Source organism: Rutilus rutilus (assembly GCF_951802725.1).
Source record: "Rutilus rutilus genome assembly, chromosome: 1".
NCBI lineage: Eukaryota > Metazoa > Chordata > Actinopteri > Cypriniformes > Leuciscidae > Rutilus > Rutilus rutilus.
This window is the reverse complement of record NC_140209.1, coordinates 48,748,203-48,769,282: the sequence shown is the minus strand read 5'-3', so window position 1 is coordinate 48,769,282 and position 21,080 is coordinate 48,748,203. Positions and strand designations below refer to the sequence as shown.

General features: G+C 38.6%; 1 protein-coding gene across 2 annotated transcripts in view; it reads left to right on the top strand.

The window, feature by feature from the left end:
- The first annotated feature begins 3,216 nt into the window (after nucleotides 1-3,216).
- Nucleotides 3,217-21,080, top strand: part of spop (speckle type BTB/POZ protein) — an 81,010-nt gene continuing 63,146 nt past the window's right edge. Inside the window, exon 1 of one of the 2 annotated variants that reach the window (XM_084409853.1) lies at nucleotides 3,217-3,371. The gene's annotated coding sequence lies outside the window, so the exon portion shown is untranslated. Of the gene's footprint in view, nucleotides 3,372-6,749; nucleotides 6,793-21,080 lie in introns of those variants that run through there. The other variant, XM_084409855.1, reaches the window with a different exon arrangement.

Here is a 21,080-nt window from a genome sequence, read left to right as displayed (position 1 = left end):
TTAGGTTAGGGTTTCACTTAGGGTAGGGTGACCATATTCCAGGACATGTCCGGCCGGGATTTCGAGATCGCCTAAAATATCCGGGATACGGCTTTTGCTTTCTACATGCACACCTTTTGATTCAGTAGGACTGAATTAATTCTGATTGGTGAATCTGAATGTAGTGTTTACATGAACGCTAAACAAGTGATCGGTTGATGTGCGTTTTAGCATTGCTAAGAAAATTCCTGTGTTTTCGTCTCGATCGGGGTCCGTGTGAAGCAGAATGCATGACCTGCAAAGCTGGCACGTACGTGTCAGTGTCAAATAATGTAATAATGTAAACATAATGAATGGTGACTGTAGAAAGCAAAAGCCGAATCCCGGGCATTTTGGGCGATCTCGAAATCCTGGCCAGATATGTCCTGGTTAAACAGGACGTATGGTCACCCTAACTTAGGGTTAGTTCACTCAAAAATGAAAATTCTGTCATTAATTACTCACCCTCATGTTGTTCCAAACCCGTAAGACATTCCCGAATGTCAAAACCTAAACCCGAAGACGTTCATCTTCGGAGCACAAATGAAGATCTTTTTAGTGAAATCTGAGAGCTCCATTGACAGCCTCTTCACAATTACCACTTTTAAGCCCCTGAAAGTAAAGACATCCTTAAAGTAATCCATGTGACCAGTGGTTTAACCTTATTTTTTGAAGTGACGCAAGTGCTTTGTTTGCGAAAAAAAAAAAAAAATTGTACCTCTGCGTTCACTCAACATTGTCTGCTGTTACGTCAATAACACGCATGCTTCGTGGTGCTCTTGTGAATGCACGTTGGAGATAAATATTTTGTAAATAACAAAATTTTGTTTTTGCGCAAACAAATCACTCACGTCGCTTCAAAAAAGAGGTTAAACCACTGGAGTCACATGAAAGGGCTTGAAAGCGGTAGTTGCGTAGACTGTCAATGGAGGGACAGAAAGCTCTCAGATTTCATTAAAAAGATGAAAATTTTCATTTTTGGGTGAACCAACCCTTGAAATGGGTTTATATTTTTTACTGTCCTTGCTGCCCTTGATGTCACAGCTCAAGAAAGTCATATTGAAGATTTTGGGACCGTGCTCATTCTTGTGATGCCATCAGCCAATCAGAGTAGCATGACAGGAAGTCATTTAAATGTAAAAAAGTGAAGTAAAAATGTGATTAGTCGTGTGACATTTATAAGTCAGGTGATTGGCAAAAAAAAAAGTCGCCAGAATTGAGAGCCTATGAGCAAATATGGCAGACAGCCAAGGAACTGCCATTGAGATGAATGGGAATGCCAACGGATAGCTTTCTCTAAGTATTATAGACCTCCTTGGTGATGTCAGCCGAAAAGTAAAGTCATTTGAAAAACAGAGCAAGTTATTATATTTTGATGAAATGTTAAGAAGACAGATATTGTTTTCTTTGGAATAATATGCACCGATGATTTGCTCACAATAAGACCAGGGGGCAGGAATTTATATTAAGAAAGTAAATGGAGATCAGTTTGATTCACGTTGATTCAAAGAGATGCTTGATGATGAAATATTATGAATATCAAACCATTATCACATTCGTTTTGATAGCATGAACATTTCAGCTGTGTACTTTATGTTTGATCTCTGTATTCACATGCGATTTTCACTCTCTTCAAACCCCCTCAAGTAATCCTGCGAGAGTGTCAAGTACTGTCAACACTGTGTCATTTGTGGATGGGATACACTGGCCCTGCACGCTTTAATTGGTGTCACATATTAACAACAGAGAACTCTAAACAGGATTCAGATATCAAGAACTCTAGTTCAACACAATTACCATGGTTAATGGGATCATAAGGGTAGGCCGACTTGTTGCCATCAGGTAAGACAGACAAAGAGTTGAGTTGCCGTTCAGAAAAATGTAATTACAAATATCAGCATGGCTGTGATTACCTATACCTCGAGGCCAGGGCCGAAACCCAGCCATATTTAGCCCGGTGTATATAGTTTTTTTTTTTTTTTTTTTTTTTTGCTCTTGTGATATTTCTTTTATACAATCATATAATTTAATACAATTTCACACACAGAATGTCTAGATTGTTTCAACATCAAAAATGGATAGTTTGAGTATTGCACTATATAAATAGTATTGCAATATTTCCACAGGCAAGGCATGTTTATTTATATAGCACATTTTATACACAGTTTTTAGGAATAAAAAAATAATAGTAAAAAGGAAAAAAGTTATAGTGACTTTTAGCTGGCCATTTAGGTTTAACAAACAGTGATGTTCATAGTTTGTGAAGCTGTGCATATTTTTTATTCAATTTCCCTTGGGTTTTTAAATATTATTCTGGTTTTTCTTCCTTCCAAGTTCCAACTCTTTCTTTTTCATTTTTTACAGAGTAATTTTTTCATGAACATCTGCTGGTGCTGATTCATGTCTCCCTTCAGAGCCTAGATTGGAAGAAGAACATGAAACACCCAAACACCACAATAAACTTCACTGGATTAGGGGAAAAACATAACCTGTAGCCAAACACACCAATGACCTTCAAATAATGACAAAATAGGTGTGATAGAAAGAATGATAAACTGTGGTGAGAGGAGAGAGAGAGAGAGAGAGAGAGAGAGAGAGAGATTGCTTGCTTATTCATTTGCTATAATTATCGCATTCAATCAAGCAGCAGCAAATCTTTCCCCTCATAAACACTGCCAACTGTAACTAGAGACAATCTGTTATTTTAAAGAAATTCAGATGTTCATCCAAACATCAACAATAAACAGATCATTATTATTAATATAAACAATAGGGAAAAGATTTTTTTTTTTTTTTTTTTTTTTTTTTTTTTTTAGAAATCACGCAGTTATTGCCATGATAGAGGGGACCACATTTCAATTAGCCTAAATTCAACTTTAAAAATATATTATTATTATTATCATAGCCTAATTGTTTTACATGCAATAACATGTAGCCTACTTTAGTTACAGATAAATAGTAAGAATACAATACAAATATGGTGATATTAGGCTTGTATAACAAATAAAAGCGAAATAAAATAAATAGACTTATTTGAGTCTATTAAAATATATGAAATGACATTTCATAGACATAGCCTTGCTCTCATAAATTTCACCGAAATCGACAGATGAGAGATGACAGGGACAATACCATGAGATTAGATTCGAATTATATGATTCTGTGCTTTAAAATAATAATCATACTCGCATGTCGCATGTAAACTGAAATTTACACTGATTTAGCAACCACAGCACAGTGCGCGCACCCGAGTACGTGCGCACTCCCGTCCTCCGTCATTCATTTAACCCGGACGTGAAGCCGCTCCATAGAAAAATATCCGATACGGCAAAACAGCTTACCTTCATAAAAAGGTACGTTTATAAACCCAAACACACCACAACACACCAGGGGATGTCATATGTTTCTGTTTTACCTCTTGATTAGCTTTGTAAGAGTGAAAACAGCGCGTTTAGAGGATATGTGTCGGTAATATTTGAGCTTGTTTCAGGCTGCTGTTGCAGTGCTAACTAGCTTAGCCCCTTGTTGCGCTTGCCAGCCTTATTACTTTATGACTCTTATATAATACAAAAACAGCTCTTTATCCTGGTTTAAGCAGCACATTTTTGTGTCTTGATAGTTAAATATTTTAACCTACGAACGACTGAGGGTTTGTAGTCAAATTGGTGATTCTTTTGACAACTGTCATGTTGATGAGCAGACTGGCTCTTCCACCTGCTTCAGGTTGTTGTGTTTATGTTTAATAAACATATTTTGCACGGCCATTTGTGATGTCATATGCACAGTATGACTTTGAAAGATGTGTTTTGGGTTATGGTGCCCTGTCAGATTCAATGCAGTACTTGAGTATTGTTGTTAATGCTTGCAAGTTGTTTTTGGGCAGAGGCCTGGGTATCAGTGACACGAGCATTGCTAAATACTGATCCCGCTTTGACTGTGAATGGAAGGATCTTTCCGCGCATGCGCCATCTACATCTCCCGCATCCTGCCAGATAATGGGAAGTTGTTGTGCGCACGCGCAGTGCGGCGATGCAGGGGCGCTCTTTGCCAGAAACTGAGCCGCTATCATGATCGCGTTCACGCAGACGTGTTGAATGGGTTGCTGCATTGCAGGAATTAGGGACAGTTGACATGTTGGTCTGTGGCGGCTGTGAAGCGGAACGATGGCTGTGCCGCTCATGGATGGTTTGTGGGGGTGTTTTCGATCAGCTCTGGGCCCCAGCTGGTCATTTATTGGGGGAAAATTTTGAGTTTGTAGGAACACACTTCATTTTGACACATCAGAGCTGGAGAATCCCCAGTGTTTTACACACACCTGTGTCACATCTCATGTGTGACTAACCATATGTGTCCACTGGCATGGAAGAAATCTGCTCAATACCACCCAAAACGCCTGCTCTGCCACTTTGCCACCTGCAGCACAGGTGGTTGTTGAATCTAATTGCTTTTAGCTTTTTTCAACTCAGAAATTGTGTTAATTTGATATTTAATCATTTAAATTTATATTTAATGGAAACATACACTACGGGTCAAAGGTTTTCGGTAGGTAAGATTTTTTTAAATGTTTTTAGAAGTATCTTATGCTTACCATATATAAACACTGTAATATATTGTGAAATATTATTAATGTAAAATAACTGTTTTCTATTTGAATATTTTTTATAATAATGTAATTTATTTCTGTGATGCAAAGCTGAATTTTCAGCATCAATACTCCAGTCTTCAGTGTCACATGATCCTTCAGAAATCATTATAATATGATGATTTGATGCTCAAGAAACATTTCTTATTATTATCAGTGTTGAAAGATCAGTGTTTTTTTTTTATGATTCTTTGATGAATAGAAAGTTGAAAAGAATAGCATTTTTCTGAAATAAAAAAGCTTTTGCAACATTGTACTACCGTTCAAACGTTTTGGGTCAATAAGAATTTTTAAACAATTTTGTTAAAAAAAAAAAACAACAACATTTTGTACATTCTTTAAGTAAAGACATTTATAATATTACAAAATAGTCTATTTCAAATAAATGCCGTTCTTTTGAGCTTTCTATTCATCAAAGAATCCTGAAAAAAAAAGTGCACAACTGTTTTCAACATTGATAATAATCAGAAATGTTTATTGAGCAGCAAATCATCATGTTAGAATGATTTCTGAAGGATCATGTGACTGGAGTAGTGATGCTGAAAATTTGCCTCACAGGAATAAACTATTTTACATACATTTCAGTAGAAAACAGTTAAATTAAATTAAATTGTAATTATTTTTTTCTTTCAAAAACATTTGAAGATCTTACTGAACCCGACCTTTCGAACATATAAACATAGATTTATTCTGAATGGTAATAAGTAACCATGTGATTTAAGCACTGGTCTACTAGAAATTCCAGCATTTATTGGCAATAGATGTCACGACATTTTCTTTTCATTTGCATAAAGTTCAGCACTCGTTTTGATTCTTGCTCTGTCGTCCATCCAGTGCAAACCTGCCATTCATCTCCCGTAGAGAAGGAATGCCATCTCACTTTGTATTAATGGCCTCATATACAGTTACAGAGAGCAATTCTTGAGTGTGATGGGAGAGAAACGCTCAGCTAATGCAGTTCTGGATATACGTGTTTGTCTAATCTGTCTGATGCCCAGTACTGAACCCGGCAATAAAATAATGATGAAAGTGAAATATTGAAACTCATCTGAGTATACTGCTCTTTTTAATCATGTCAAACTTCTCCCATCTGTTGTTGCACTCACTTTCTGTATTTCCATATTTATTCTGCCATTTTAGCATGCATCCTGAAATCAGTCTGACCCACTTCCCACTGTTTAAGAATTTTAAAGAGCTGAAGTCTGTCTCTTCTAGTCTATGATATTCATGTGAGTTCTGCATTGTATTTCTCATACAGCAGCTCAGTGGAACTTCTGTTTGCGTCTTTAAAGCTATTTTAAATAATTCTGCAGATTTTGGCCCTTAAAAAATTGGCTCATTTTGGATTCATTTTAGTATTCCCATGGCATTTATGCCATTAGATTTTGTTTCTTGATAATCATCTCAAATCACTCTGAATCGTTACATGCAAATTTTGTTTACATTAATAACAGTCTTAAATCAGTGCCGTTATGGATTATGATGTGTCTGACAGGGGTCTCTCAGCAGGTGTGTCAGAAATGACAGGTTCTTTGCCGTAACCATCAGCTGTGTAAAATGGGGCTGATGGTGGGTCTCTGAATAAACTCTTGCATTAGGCGCTGATTAAAGTCCAGTGTAAATGTGATGCTTTCTTTCATTGCGGAGAGATTTACTACCGCAACTCCGGCTTGGCAGTTTCCGCTATTCCAAAATAAAGTAATCCATCAATTAGTCAGCAGCTCCATCAAAGCCAAGATATTACGCACCAAATTGCCTCGAATGATGAACAGTTGTAATTTATGAACAAGCCCGAGACCAGGCGGCAGACTGCGAAAGAGAGAGATTGCTCTGCTGAAATATTCAGATTGTTATTATAATTTTTTTAAAGCTGTTGTTTTTAAATAATCAGTAATGTTAACAGAAGTAAATGGCTTGCTTGTGTGTAATAAACATGGATCAGTATTTGTTTAATAAGTCCCTGATAAAGTGTTTGTTTAATATTTACCCGTTGAACAACCTCACATTTACAATGTCTGAATCATTTAAAGACAGCTGGTGCCTTTAAAAGAGGAACTAGTATAAAACAACAAACTGACAATGTTAACTTGGCAGAACAGTATGTGAACTGGCAGGTGGAGCTGCATTTAATGGTAAGGCATCAGGCTTGGACTTTCTTCTTGATAAATTGTGAATATTTCATTATAATATTGTAGTAGGGCTAGGTATTGACACATTTCACGATTCGATTTTTCGATTCAGTGCCAATTGTATATTCAGTTCAATTCGATATTGATTCATTGAGATATGTATTAAAAATTCTCTCAACCAATGCTGTGAAATAATATACAGGGGTATTTATATGAACTTTGTATTTTTGTAATTGAATATATGCCATGAAAATAGCCTTAGATGCTGATATGGCATTAAATAAATATCTACAATATACAGGGAACCCCATTTGATACAATAATATTAAAGATTAAAATGAACTGATAAGTATAGGCTTTTTATAAGTTTTTATATCAATAACGTAATAATACAAATTTCCAACATAATGTTGGAAAAGAGTTTTATCAGAATAATTTATGTATATGTTTAGTTAAGGATGTTAAGTTAAGCAATTTCTCATAGGTTTCTCACACAAGAAATGCTGGGACAAGTATGTGGCAAAGAATTCAGGATAAACATTTTAGTTGTGGTGCTCTTAAAATTGTACCAGTGCTACCAAGTAAGAAAGTTAATTTCGAGCCCTGCTAATTGTTTGAATGTGCATGTTAACAATTTTTTTTTTTTTTTCAGGTATTATAGATCTCATTGAGTAACATTATCATTTAATAGTGATTAAATCACTAATCTCTCTCTCTCTCTCTCTCTCTCTCTCTCTCTCTCTCTCTCTCTCTCTCTCTCTCTCTCTCTCTCTCTCATATTCCAGCTGAAGTGGGTCTGAAGTTTAATTAAGCTTGTTTTTTTTTTTCTGTGTGTGTTATTTTCGAGGTTGACTTATAAGATGGCACATTGTGAGATTTGACAATGAATGAATGGTTTATGAAGAGAAGGACCGGTTTGAGGGTGTGCGCACATGTTAAAGATGGGAGTGAACAAGGTGTCTGGCTCCATAGGATCAATAATGTAAATTGATCAACTGTAAGTGAGCATAGGCTTATTTTTCACACAGACAGTTGCACTGAGGACACGTAGTGGTGATTGAGTTCGTTTACATGAGAGGATGGAAATTGAAATATGGATTGAGGTCACAAATGCTTGTGTGAGCTTCCATATTAGGGCTCAAATATTTTCCTGCTCCTCATCTTTGCGTTTGAGCTGTGTCTGTGCACACATCAGCGTATGCTGTGTGTGCTTGTGTGTCCGGTTAAATTTAGATGTAAGCAGTCACAAAAAGGTATGAACTGGATCTGATTATGTGTCTGTGTAGTTGGACTTATTGTGCCAGTATTTGAATTTTAATCTCAGTAATGAATATTTCCATCTTTCTTATAGAGACACTCTAGTTTCTCCCTCTCTCCCACGCTTTCCTTCTCTTCTGAATTCTTGTTGCCCTCATTAGTATTCATGCAGACCTAATACACTGAAAACATAAACAGACTGGACTGTAGTTTACATCTCTCTCTTTTTTCTTTTTTTTTATCTATGAAGTTCAATTACAACCTTAGTCAAGCTTACTTGCACTGAAAGTGTGATGTATTGTTTTTGTTGCTTTTTTCACCCTATCTGTGACCCTTTAGAATTAAAGTAAAAAAAAAAAAAAAAAAGTTTTTTGCTACTGTATCTTAAGGTCATTTATATGCAAATTACCTCTCTTATGGTTGTTTAAGCCCGTTGTTCTAGTCCAGACTTTTGTTCAGGACAGGGTAGGTTGCGTAATACTGAATGGACTAGGGATTTTATTCATTCATTTAGTAAATAATATGAGGCCTCCACATTATTTCTAGTTGACTTACCTGTTGTTAAAAAGGCAAATAAAATGTTTATTTGGCTTGTAAGTCCCCCTCCATGGCCCACAGACATTGTTTCCTCATTCTTTATGTTTGGGATAAGTTCCATCCCATATCAAACATACCGAGGGCCTGTTTTAACAGGAATATACAGCTAAATAAGTTTTGTAAGCAAACTAAAAAGTTCTGCAATCAAACTAATAAATAGGCACAGCTGAAAAATATTGCACATACAAACCTAAAAAGCCAAATAAATTAAAATGAATATCAGTCAGCTGTATAGACTAAGCTCATCTATAAGATGTCACATTACACCACTGTATAAAAACCTTGATATTGTCTTGATGGCTTTTTTTTTTTTTTTTTTTTTTTGGAAGGGAGGATTGACTGCGGATTCACTCTTTGGCCCCGTTTACACCTGGTATTAAGATGCGTTTTGGTTGATGGGATCACAAGTAGACCATTCCTGTTTACACCTGGTGTTTTAATCCATTTCTTTTGTCCACTTTCAACCACTTCTGATTTCGGTTTAGGTGGTCTCTTGACCACAACACTACTATACGCCTAATTTCGGTTTATTTGTGACGCGCTCCAGTTCTTCTTGCAGTTGAAGACGGAGCAACTTTCTGCTTAAGTTTATTCCATGCACTGTCAAGTACTTCATCGGATTTATCACGTTGCCAGTCTTGACAGTAATTATCTTGTTGCGGGCTGTTGTCGTCGAGCCTGGTGAAATGTAGCCACACTTTTGATCTTTTCCCCATCTTTTACATCTATGGGGGTTGGGACGCTTACACACTACAGCCTCATGTGAGCCACGTCTCTGGGTGTAACCGGCGTAAACTAGTGTTTTTCCTTGATGCCTCGCCACAGCCAATCATGCTGCATGCTTATTGGCTCACTGACGTTAACGAGATTTACCCCTTAGGTATTGAAAATTGGTACCGAGGCAATTTGCTTGTGCCTAAAAAGTATCGAACTCGATACGGAGCCCTACACCGTATAATATTTATAATTTTCAAAGAGCTGTGCATGGGCAAATGTGGGGAGCACCACTTGCACACCGTCTTTGTCTCTAGAACCGCCTGCAATTTGCCGCTTTCAGTGTGTCTCTCACTGAAAATGAACTACAGATTTGTGCTTTCCACCTCCCATGTGAAACCAAGTGATATGCTATGAGTGGCCCACCGGGAATTCTTCAGGTTCTGCCGATGGCCACTCCGGGCCTGAAAATGCAACTCTTCAGGATTGCTGGAAAATTAAAAGCAGGTGTGTTTGATTAGCGGTGGAACTAAACTCTGCAGGACTGTGGCCCTCCAGGACCGAAGTTTCCCATGCATGACGAATAGAAGAACTTTCAAAAAGTGGCTCAGTTGATCTGATTTATTTCCACAGATGAAGGAATATTTTGTTTCTCATGTCCTTTTAAACCTTTATTTAGTATTTCAAAAGCTTGTACCTTCTGTTTTCTGTGTGTGTATGTGTGAGAAGAGATGATGGTATAAATTAGAATTGGATTTTTCTTTTTTTATTAACAGTTTAGAACAGTATCGCATGATATCGATACAGGCAGTGGCGGAGGCAGAGAGTAGATGATGGGTGGGCCTCTAAAAGTGTGGGTGGGCTGGTTTAATTTGCATCATCCAATGTTTTTCAACTGGCTTAATTTGGGTAAAAAAATAAAAAATGATGGACCCATCCCTCAGTGGCACCAATTCACTAAAAGTCATGGTAGGGCAAGTTCAAATGACGTTATTTAATCTAACAATATTACATGACAACAACATCAATTCAAGTAAGTCAAAAACGACAGATAAGTACAAGACAAAACTGCAGTTACAACATTAACCAACAGCACCAACTGATCTAAAAACCTAAAAAAAAATCACATATTTGGAAATAACCTGGTAACAGGCAGCTATATGAATGAATAAAAATTCCCTTACGCTTCTACAAAAAAAAAAGGTGAAATAGAGATCTCATAGATTAGTGAATTCGGTTGGTTTAAAAGCCACTATAGGCCTATGTCGCTTAGCAAACACGATGTATTTGATCTGTTTAAAGTTTATTTACCCCTTCACTATTTTTCTGTGACTCTCTTTGGGACAGTTCACACAAAAATGGAAATTCAGTAATTGTTTACTCACCTTGATATTGTTTTAAAGCCTTATTACCTTATTTATTTCTGAACAAAAAAAAATCCCTCCTGCGCTTTCATGCAGTAAAAAAAAAAGAAGAGGATTCAAATGTCATAAAATAATCCCATGCAAATCTTGCTATATTTGTTCTGAATGTATACTGGAAATATTGGCCTTGCCATTGCTACATACACGTGAGTGCGCCCAGGAAAAGTTAGCCTATGTTTTATTTTTTTTATTTTTTAGGATTTCAGCTTTAATACATTTTAATTACACAAAGCTACAGTATAAACCTCAGAGGAGTATGTGTTGCCTATTTATCTCTGTTGTGCTCAGGTCCGTCAGACAATCAGAATGACAGTTTTTGCGTGAACGTTATATTGGGAGGCCTATATACCCAAGTCAATGTATTATTCTTTTCTTTTTGTATTAGTATTTAAAGATATTTAATTTACAGCTAATTTAATTATTTATATCTTGATGCATTTTATTTATAATACATTTTTTAGCACTTGGGTATGGCAAGGTGGCTTACAGTATATAGTAAGCCCTGCCAGGTTCTGCAACAGAGAGGACCCAGAAGTGAAGAATTCAAATCAACAATGCATTTATTGAAAATCAACTTTTAAACAGTCGGGCAGCCGAGTCCCGAGCCACCAACAGGGCTGAGGTTAAAGGGATAGTTCACTTTGAAATTAATTTCTGATATGTTTTAGCTTACCTCAAGGGCATCCAAGATGTAGGTGTCTTTGTTTCCGCAGTAGTTTCAATTTTGATATTTTTAGGTCAAACCGTTCTTGTCTGTCAGTCATATAATGCAGGTCTGTGGTCACTGTCTCAAAACACAAGCACAGAGTCCAAATGGTCTGACGGCGCGGGCGAGTATAGATGTATACATAGATGTCGCCTTGGCTACGGTTTCGTTCCAATGAACTGCAGTAGCGAAGGCGACATCTAGTGTATACATCTATACCCGCATAGATATATACAATAGATGTCGCTTTGCTACGGTTTCGTTCCAATGAACTGCAGTAGCCAAGGCGACATCTATGTATATATCTATACCCGCCCGCGCCGTCAGATCATTTGGACGTGTGCTGTTTTCAAGAGCTAAAAACTATATAAATACTGTTCGTTTTCTCACACAAACCGCTCGTTTCGTGTCTTAGACCATCAATGTGTACTTATGATGGGGAATTGTTTCATTTGGACGATGGGGAATTGTTTTAATTTGGACTCTGTGCTTGTGGTTTGAGACAGTGACCACAGACCTGCATTATATGACTGACAGACAAGAACGGTTTGACCTAAAAATATCAAAATTGAAACTACTGCGGAAACAAAGACACCTACATCTTGGATGCCCTTGAGGTAAGCTAAAACATATCAAAAATTAATTTCAAAGTGAACTATCCCTTTAAAGGGGTATCCAATAATCAGACAGAAGAGTTGCAATGTTGTTTTATTTTTGTAATTCTGCTGGGTCCACTAGTGTAGTAGCAGAAACGACATACTCATTTTAAGTTCTAAGCGCTATTGCTCAGTGCGATCACGTGAAAAGGAAAACAAAAACATAGCAGGAGTGAGACCCGAGTCCTGTCAAACAACTAAGTTATATCACGACGAGAAATTACAATGTCTGAGTTCTGTATTGGCAACCTGCCATACACGTGGCTCATATGTATACAATTCAGAAAACTCCTTGCTCACAAATGTAACGACACCATTTTTACAAATATCACAAGACACCAATTTAATTTTTTTTTTTTTTTTCTGTGAACAGCTGACACACACACACACACACACACACACACACACACACACACACACACACACACACACACACACACACACACACACACACACACACACACACACACACACACACACACACACACACACACACACACATACATATATCATACGTCTGTGCTGCATTAACAAATCATCCAGATGGAGGCATTTTAGACAGTATGGATTCAGACATGCCTTATATCGTGTTCAATGTTTGCATTAGTAGAATGTTTTGGGGCAGAAAAAGTGTGTGTGTGTGTCTCACTCACTCACTCACATCTGGTTTGTTTCCTAACTTTGTGTGGTAATGAGTTTAATGAATATTCATGAGGCAGGGCTGTTTGCAGCATGTAGATCAGGATTCCTGTGAATCTGAATGAAGGTGCTGACAGCAGAATAATGCTATTATACTGCGTAGATCAATATATAGCCGTGTTTCCACCAAAATTACCCGGAACAATTTGCCCCAGGATTTTTTTTTTCCCTGGGACTTTTTCCTCCTAGACTTGTGGTTGTCTGTGTTTCCCCGTGATCTAAAGTACCGTGAAGATTAGGCAACTAGTCTGGTGACGTTGGACTGTGCGCGACTTTACAGTTCCTGCTGGAGGGGACTTTCGGAGGGGGAAATATTTACCTAGAAGAACTTCATTTAGACCAGTGGTCTCACACCGGTTCCACGGAGGGCCTAGTGTATGCAGGTTTTCTCTTTTACCTTGAACCAAACTGATTGAGTAGGTCACTAAATGGTTAAGATCTCCCCTCACCTGGTAGTCTAGGTCTTAATTGGGCACTAATTGAAGGGAAAGACCAAAAACCTGCATACACTAGGCCCTCCGTGGAACCGGTTTGAGAACTCTGATTTAGACCCTGGTTCCTGTGGTGTAAACACACAGAGTACCACCCCAAAGTCCCTAGTTCCTGGGGAAAGTTCCTGTGGTGAAAATGCGGCTTATGTGTGTATATAACCAATATTAATGAATACGCAAATTAGCCCCGCCTCCACTCAATTGACCCTTCGCTAAGCCACGCCCAAAAACCGCCACAGGCCAATCGTGGCTTAGCAACCGTAACTAGGCGCGTGAGGTCTGGCAAGCTTTCGAGCGAGGGAAACATGCCGAAGCGTTGTGCGTATGGATTGTGCAAATCAGATACCCGGTATCCTAAAAGTTTGGACGGGGTGGTGGATTTTGTTCACTTCCCGAAACCTAAAACCCAAGGGGAGAAATGCTGGGCGCCATCTTCATTTATATAGCGCTTTTAACAATGTAGATTGTTCCAAAGCAGCTTTACAGTGATAATAGGAAATTTAAAGTAAAGTGTTTTGGCTTTACAGCAGCTCTAAAATAAAGTTATTGTCCAGCTCGTGGATCAAGCAGTGTGATTAAAGGCAAGACGGAGGCTCACTGACATAACTTAACGTTACTTAAAAATATATTTCAGTATTTTGTTAATCGACGGCCAAACTAGTACACCAATCCGATCGCGACTCTCTCGGTGTTAGTTCTAGTAAAAGTAAAAGGTAGTTAGTAAAAGGAGGGAACACCAGGGGGCTTGCCGGAGATCTCCAAGGAAAAGGTTGGTATGCAAACTTAATCAGTTCATAACAGTAGTCACTTATGTGACCCACGACGTGTGAGCAGTAGCCTGGCGCGCTAAAAATATAAGCGGGAGAATGTTATCATTGCAAAGTGGTCAGGCTAATGTCTTACACTTATACTAATACTTATGGATAAGCTGTTTGATTTATAAATATTAGAATATTTTCAAATTTCACCCACCCTGCTGTGCATGAACATAGCTGTTCCTCAATTTGTGTGTTTCCCATTTGAATGGTCAGCGGATGAGGCGGCTGCTGCTTGCGCTGGGACCTAACGTTAACGTTATAGGCTTTAGCTTCAATTTTGATTAAATTATTCTCTATTCGTTTGCATATTATGTCGTGGATATATCCCTCGAATGCATACTGCAGTCCCTTTTGTCTTGCTCTCAGATTTTCACCTGTTCGCCAAAAATGACTAATTATCTCCTTGGGAATGTCTGAAACCGGTGCATACTGTAATAGACGTGCCAGACGCAAAAGCTTGACAGGCGTAGCAACAGTAACTAAGGAGGGCGGGGCTTAGCGAAGGGTCAATTACACCAGCTTGGAATACCTGATCCACTCTGTCAACTTTACTGTAGTAAACGCTACACAACGGCAAGTGGAACTACTGGTTTAATTCAGCCATATATGTTTGAACCAGAAACGGATTCAGAAGAGGAAGAGCAAATTATACAGGGTCATCTACTAGTCAATGTGTCAGAATGGTAATGCATTTTATGTATCGCTCTCTACAATGTCAGAAACATTACAGTAATTGATATGATCAGCCTTTTGCTGGACTACGTTATCAAACAGCTAATAATGTGTTGCTAATGTTGCACAAACCATGTTCCCGTTCGCCATCTCCGAGTCAGACAGCTGCCTTCTGAAAATCAGTGCTTTGAACATCGAGAAAGCCCTGCCCCGCCCCACACATTTATGGCTGGGATCGGTTACATGTTTGTGATGGGGTTTTTTTCTCTCTTTTTTTTCTGTTGTATGGCTGGCATTATATGAAATGAAAAATCTGTTAGGTTGAGGCTGTTTTACACTGAAAGTTGTATTCAGTAGAAAGCGAGACACTGTTATTGTGCAAGTTATAGCCTAACTCATTTTCTAACAAAAGTTAGTTTTTTGCCAACTGTTTACTCCTATCTGTCTCCTGTGTCTCTCTCTCTCTCTCTCTCTCTCTCTCTCTCTCTCTCTCTCTCTCTCTCTCTCTCTCTCTCTCTCTCTGCATGTCAACTTCTCTCACTCTTTCTCTCCGTGACTTTACTTGTCTAAATACCTGTCTCTCCTCCTCACTTTTTTCTCTTTCTCTGTCTCCTGCTGTTGTGTCTAACTGCTCGTTAAGCCATCTGTAAAACCTTTGATCCTCAAAGCTTTGCCACCCAACAGCCAAACAGAGGAGTGTGTGTGTGTGTGTCTGACTTAGGTTTGTTTCACATGTGTGAGAGAGATGAACAAACTCCGAACATGTGTGTATTTAGTGCAGCATCTCATAGAGTTATGGAAGGCAAGTGCAGTGAAATCCATATTTTGAAGCACTTAATAGTTTGTTTGGGCTTCATTATAATAATTTGTGGACCTTGCAGTCTAAATTGTTTGAATTGAATTAAGGCGTTTATTCCAAGCTCACAAAAAAGTAGGGATGTCTTGAGCCGATCTCAAGGATTGGTATTGGGGCTGATTAAGCATTTATGATCGATATCGGTTATCCTAAGCCCGATCCTGTATTTCACTCGGCTGTCATGCAGTAGGTGGCAGTATGCACCTTCAAGTGGGTTTGCCAACTGCCATTAAAAGGAAAAGAAGCTCTATGCATTTGTGACATGTGAGAACCAATGAGGTCTGTTCTAGCACGCCACTCGCATTTGAGCTTCCGTGTTTCGCATATTTAATGCGTACTTTTGTAACACATCACTCAAATCATTTATTTACTGTTTATTTTAGGTTTGCACACTATCCAAGGTGTCATTGCCATAACCCGTTGGGTTGCATTTTGCTTTGGACTTAGGCCTACTTGACTGACTGGGATTCTGATGCTGTAAGCTTCATGCTTTCTAACCTTAGCTCCACTTTTTTTCTTTTTGTTGCAATTATTCTGTTATTATTGTACATAAAAAATACAAGATATTTATCAGATACAGTCCCCTCCAAAAGTATTGGAACAGTGAGGCTAATTCCTTTCTTTTTCCTGTAGACTGAAAATATATGGGTTTGACATCAAAAGATGAATATGAGACAAGAGATCAACATTTCAGCTTTTATTTCCAGGTATTTACATCTGGATCTGACATACAACTTAGAAGATACAATCTTTTGTTTGAACCCACCCATTTCTCATGTGACCAAAAGTATTGGAACATGTGACTGGCAGGTGTGTTTTTTTGCCCTGGTCTGTCCTATTACATTGATAATTCAAACAATAAATAGCACTGAATGTCTGCGCTCAGTTTCAGATTTTGGTTTTACCTGTGCAGAGTGCATTTATAATTAGACGTGTAACCATCATGAAAACCAGAGAGCTGTCTATGGGTGAAAAACAAGCAATTGTGAAGCTGAGAGAAGATGGAAAATCAATCAGAGCCATCGCACAAACATTGGCCATAGCCAGTACAACCATTTGGAATGTCTTGAGAAAGAAAGAAACCACAGGTGTACTAAGTAACAGACCTCGAATGGGTAGACCAAGGAAAACATCAGCAGTTGACGACAGAAACATTGTGAGAGCTGTAAAGAAAGACCCTAAAACAACTGTTAGTGACATCAGCAACAACCTCCAGAGGGCAGGAGTGAAGGTATCACAATTTACTGTTCGCAGAAGACTTCATGAACAAAAGTACAGAGGCTACACAAGAAGATGCAAACCTCTCATTAGCAAGAAGAATAAGAAGGCCAGGCTGGAATTTGCCAAACAGTACAGAGACAAGCCTCAAACATTCTGGGGCAAAGTTTTATGGACTGATGAGACAAAGATTAACCTTTACCAAAGTGATGGAAAGGCTAAAGTTTGGAGAAAAAAAGGATCTGCTTATGACCCTAAACACACAAGCTCATCTGTGAAACACGGAGGAGGTAATGTCATGGCTTGGGCTTGCATGGCTTCTTCTGGGACGGGCTCATTAATCTTCATTGATGATGTAACACATGATGGCAGCAGCAAAATGAACTCCGAAGTGTACAGAAACATTTTGTCTGCCAATTTACAGAAAGATGCAACCAAACTGATTGGGAGATCCTTCATCATGCAGCAAGACAATGACCCAAAACACAGTGCCAAAACAACAAAGGAGTTCATCAGGGGCAAGAAGTGGAAGGTTTTAGACTGGCCAAGTCAATCTCCAGACTTAAACCCTATAGAGCATGCATTTTACCTGCTTAAAAAGAGACTGAAGGGAGCAGCCCCCCAAAACAAACAACAACTGAAAGAGGCTGCGGTGAAAGCCTGGAAAAGCATTACAAAAGAAGAATGCAAAAGTTTGGTTATGTCAATGGGTCACAGGCTTGATGCAGTTATTGCAAGCAAAGGATTTGCAACTAAATATTAAGTCTTATTCACTTTAATCTATTTTAAGTTAATCTGTTCCAATACTTTTGGTCACATGAGCAATGGGTGGGTTCAAACAAAAAGTTATATCTTCTAAGTTGTGTATCAGATCCAGATGTAAATACCTGGAAATAAAAGCTGAAATGTTGATCTCTTGTCTCATATTCATCTTTTGATGTCAAACCCATATATTTTCAGTCTACAGGAAAAAGAAAGGAATTGGCCTCACTGTTCCAATACTTTTGGAGGGGACTGTATATCAGCCTGATCTCACAGCAATTCGTACGAATTCTACAAGGTGGCTAATTCGTACGAATTCATATGACCTCACTCGTACGAATTAGTAAGATTTTTGCTAAAATCGTACATATTTTACGAATTGCCCAATTCGTATGAATTCATACGAATGACCTACCCCTGACCCCACCCCTAAAACCTACCCATCACGTGGGTTTAGACAAATCGTACAAATTCGTACGAGTGAGGTTGTACGAATTCGTACGAATTAGCCACCTTTTTATCACTCGTACGAATTCGTACGAATTGGTCGTGAGATAGTGTTGGTAGTCCCATTTTCATAATTGTGACCACACAGTCTGTTTACAATGATTTAAAAAATTTTTTTATATAGTAATAAAATCATTTAGTTCAGTTAGAGAACAGACACTACAATTAAAATCTGAACGTGTCTGCAGCGTGAGCTGAACGGGAGTCGCAGCGCAGATCAGCTGCAGGAGTCAGATTTCATTTATCACGAGAGCAAGGAGCTGATCAAGACGATGGTAGAAGATTTGGTTTTAAAGCGAAATGTAAAAGCGCATATTTGGTAATATTTTGGATTTAAACCCAATTAGGGCAGAACGTATCGACCAATTAATCGACTAATCGACTAGGACAGTACAGCCCTAGTTTTATTTATGCGCAGCTTGTCAGTGCAGCACGGCTCTGTGATCAGGTGGAAATGCTGCTCCATCTGAAAGCCAGAGGGTGCTCTCGCGCAGAAAAATCCAAATATGCCCCGCAGAATTGTATCATTTCAGGAAATCCCTATGAGCATCATACTATCCCTGTAGCTGACTAAACAGATTGAAACACTTTAATTAAACATGTCTAATAAACACACGACTATGACAATATATGGTTTATCTGAGTTCTTCAAGCCTTCTCAGGTATTTTCATGTTAATAAAGTATATTTATACTTCAATGCTAATCGACATAGTCTTTATCACTGTGTAGAATACTATGAAATACGTTGTGTGCCTTATTCCGTGTAAGAGGTTCATAAATGCTTATGTTTGGAAAGATGTTTGACTCGTGTTACTACTTCAAATGCTCTTTATAAGTGACTCAAACTCGCCGTGCTTTCAGCGATAGAGCAGCATTTACTACTGATCACAGCGCCGTGCTTCACTGACACGAGCATTAAAAAAATAATCGCAGCCTTTGCGATTTCATTATTGCAATAAGCCAAAATGGTTTATGCGCGATTTCATGTTAATTGCGATTAATCGTGCAGCCCTAAAACTAATTCTAATAGGAAACCTGCAAAGAGTTATGTTTTTTTCATTATTAATTAAGAATAATAATGAACCCACCATTCAAGCAATTGCCAGCCCAGAATTAGCGCTTTAGAAGGTAAAATGTCATACTTCAATTACCCGGTGGGAAAATTTCCTCAGTCACATCCCTAGATGCGATAGATGAGCCCCTGAGAAACCCCTCTGTATGTCCCTGTACACATTGGATTGATTTGAATAACTGTAATGTACCAAGCACTTAGCCTGGCTAACGTCAGACCACTTTCTCTTTGAGACGTGGTCTGGGAACTACATGTTCATTTTCTCGTATTTGAGGCGTGGTTTACGAATGCCCAGAGCCGTTTATTGGGCGCTACAAATGTCTATCAAATGCGCCTGTATGTAGCTCATAGCCAATCGTTTCAATTATATCAGATGACGTATGTAGAGCGACAGATATTCAACGAAGAAGACGACGATGGGTCAAGAGATTTATGTGTACACCAGAGTCCTGCACGGGTCCGATTTTGTAAATCCGCACCCGCCCGTACCCGCAGTGCTTAAAACAGCACCTGACCAGTTTTCCGACAGCAGCACTAATTAAAATCTTCACCCGACCCGCACCCGAAATAAAATCAGTTTAGACAATCACATTATAGACACACTTACAAAAATGTTTATTACCAGGTCATACAGAAGTTATTACACGACAATTAACAAAAGGACAACTTCAGCCGAAGCTGTCAAAAGGCCGGTACATGAAGAACATGGCTAACGTTACCACAAAACTGAGTAGCCTAATAACAGACTATAACACTATATCTGCCACGCAATTTCATCTAGCCTACATCTGACAATTCTGGATTCAAACACGCCCTGCACACCACACATACTTAACAGTGTTAAATATGAAAAATACTGTTCGATAGAATTGCTTTGTTACCACAGTTTCTGCATGCTTCCTCAGGGATGAAGTTCCACATTTGCGGCTATCCAACACGAAAATGTTTGCAGCAAAGCCTTTCACAATATTTTCTTCAGATAACTCCAAATTTCTCCCACACACTGGACTTGATTTTTGATGACGTATTGTCGACAACTTTACAATCTCCACTAGCTATTCTTTTCTTTAACTCCTCAGCATCCATCTCGACGACTGCAAGCAGATCGCGCGCGCGCAGTTATGATGAATTTTTAAAAGTGAAAGTAGCCTAGGTAACGTTATAGATCCTGGGAGGGCGTGGTAAATAATAAACTGATGTGGATTTTAAATTATTTTATCAACTTGAAATACAGGCATATTTTTGTAGATGTGTTCCTAAAAATATGCATATATTTTTACGCCTGTCATGTTGGAGCCATAGATATAAACAAACTGCTTCGGTGTGTCGCATAGATGTCGTCATCGTCTTGCTGCTCCCTCCCCGTTCTGTGATTGGTTCCCTAGCTGAGGGGAAAAACTGGTCCATGGTATCCAGACTGCCTAGCAGCGTGAATAAAATCACGCTGAGCTCAAGGCAGCATGGGGAAACCCAGGCTACCAAGCACTAGGAAAATACAAGTATCGGATCGAGTTTCTGTATCGGCAGATACTCAATATTCAATTACTCTGATCGGCACAAAAAACCTGATCGGGATGTCCCTATAAAAAAAACGTATTCTCTTCAGGAATGAGTGAAGGAATTTGGGAATCATGAAGTGACTTTTAAAGAGCTTGTCAACATTACTTCTGACTGAATCAAAGCAAAGTTTAGGATTTCCAGTGGAAGTGATGATTGGAAATGCACCACTTGCTTCAAATTTCTGGTTGGTTTGAATATCACCCATGCTTGAGATGAGTGTATGTTTGTGTACGTGCTAGTGGCTGAAAGGACATTCTGTCAGTCTCATCTGTTCATCAGTG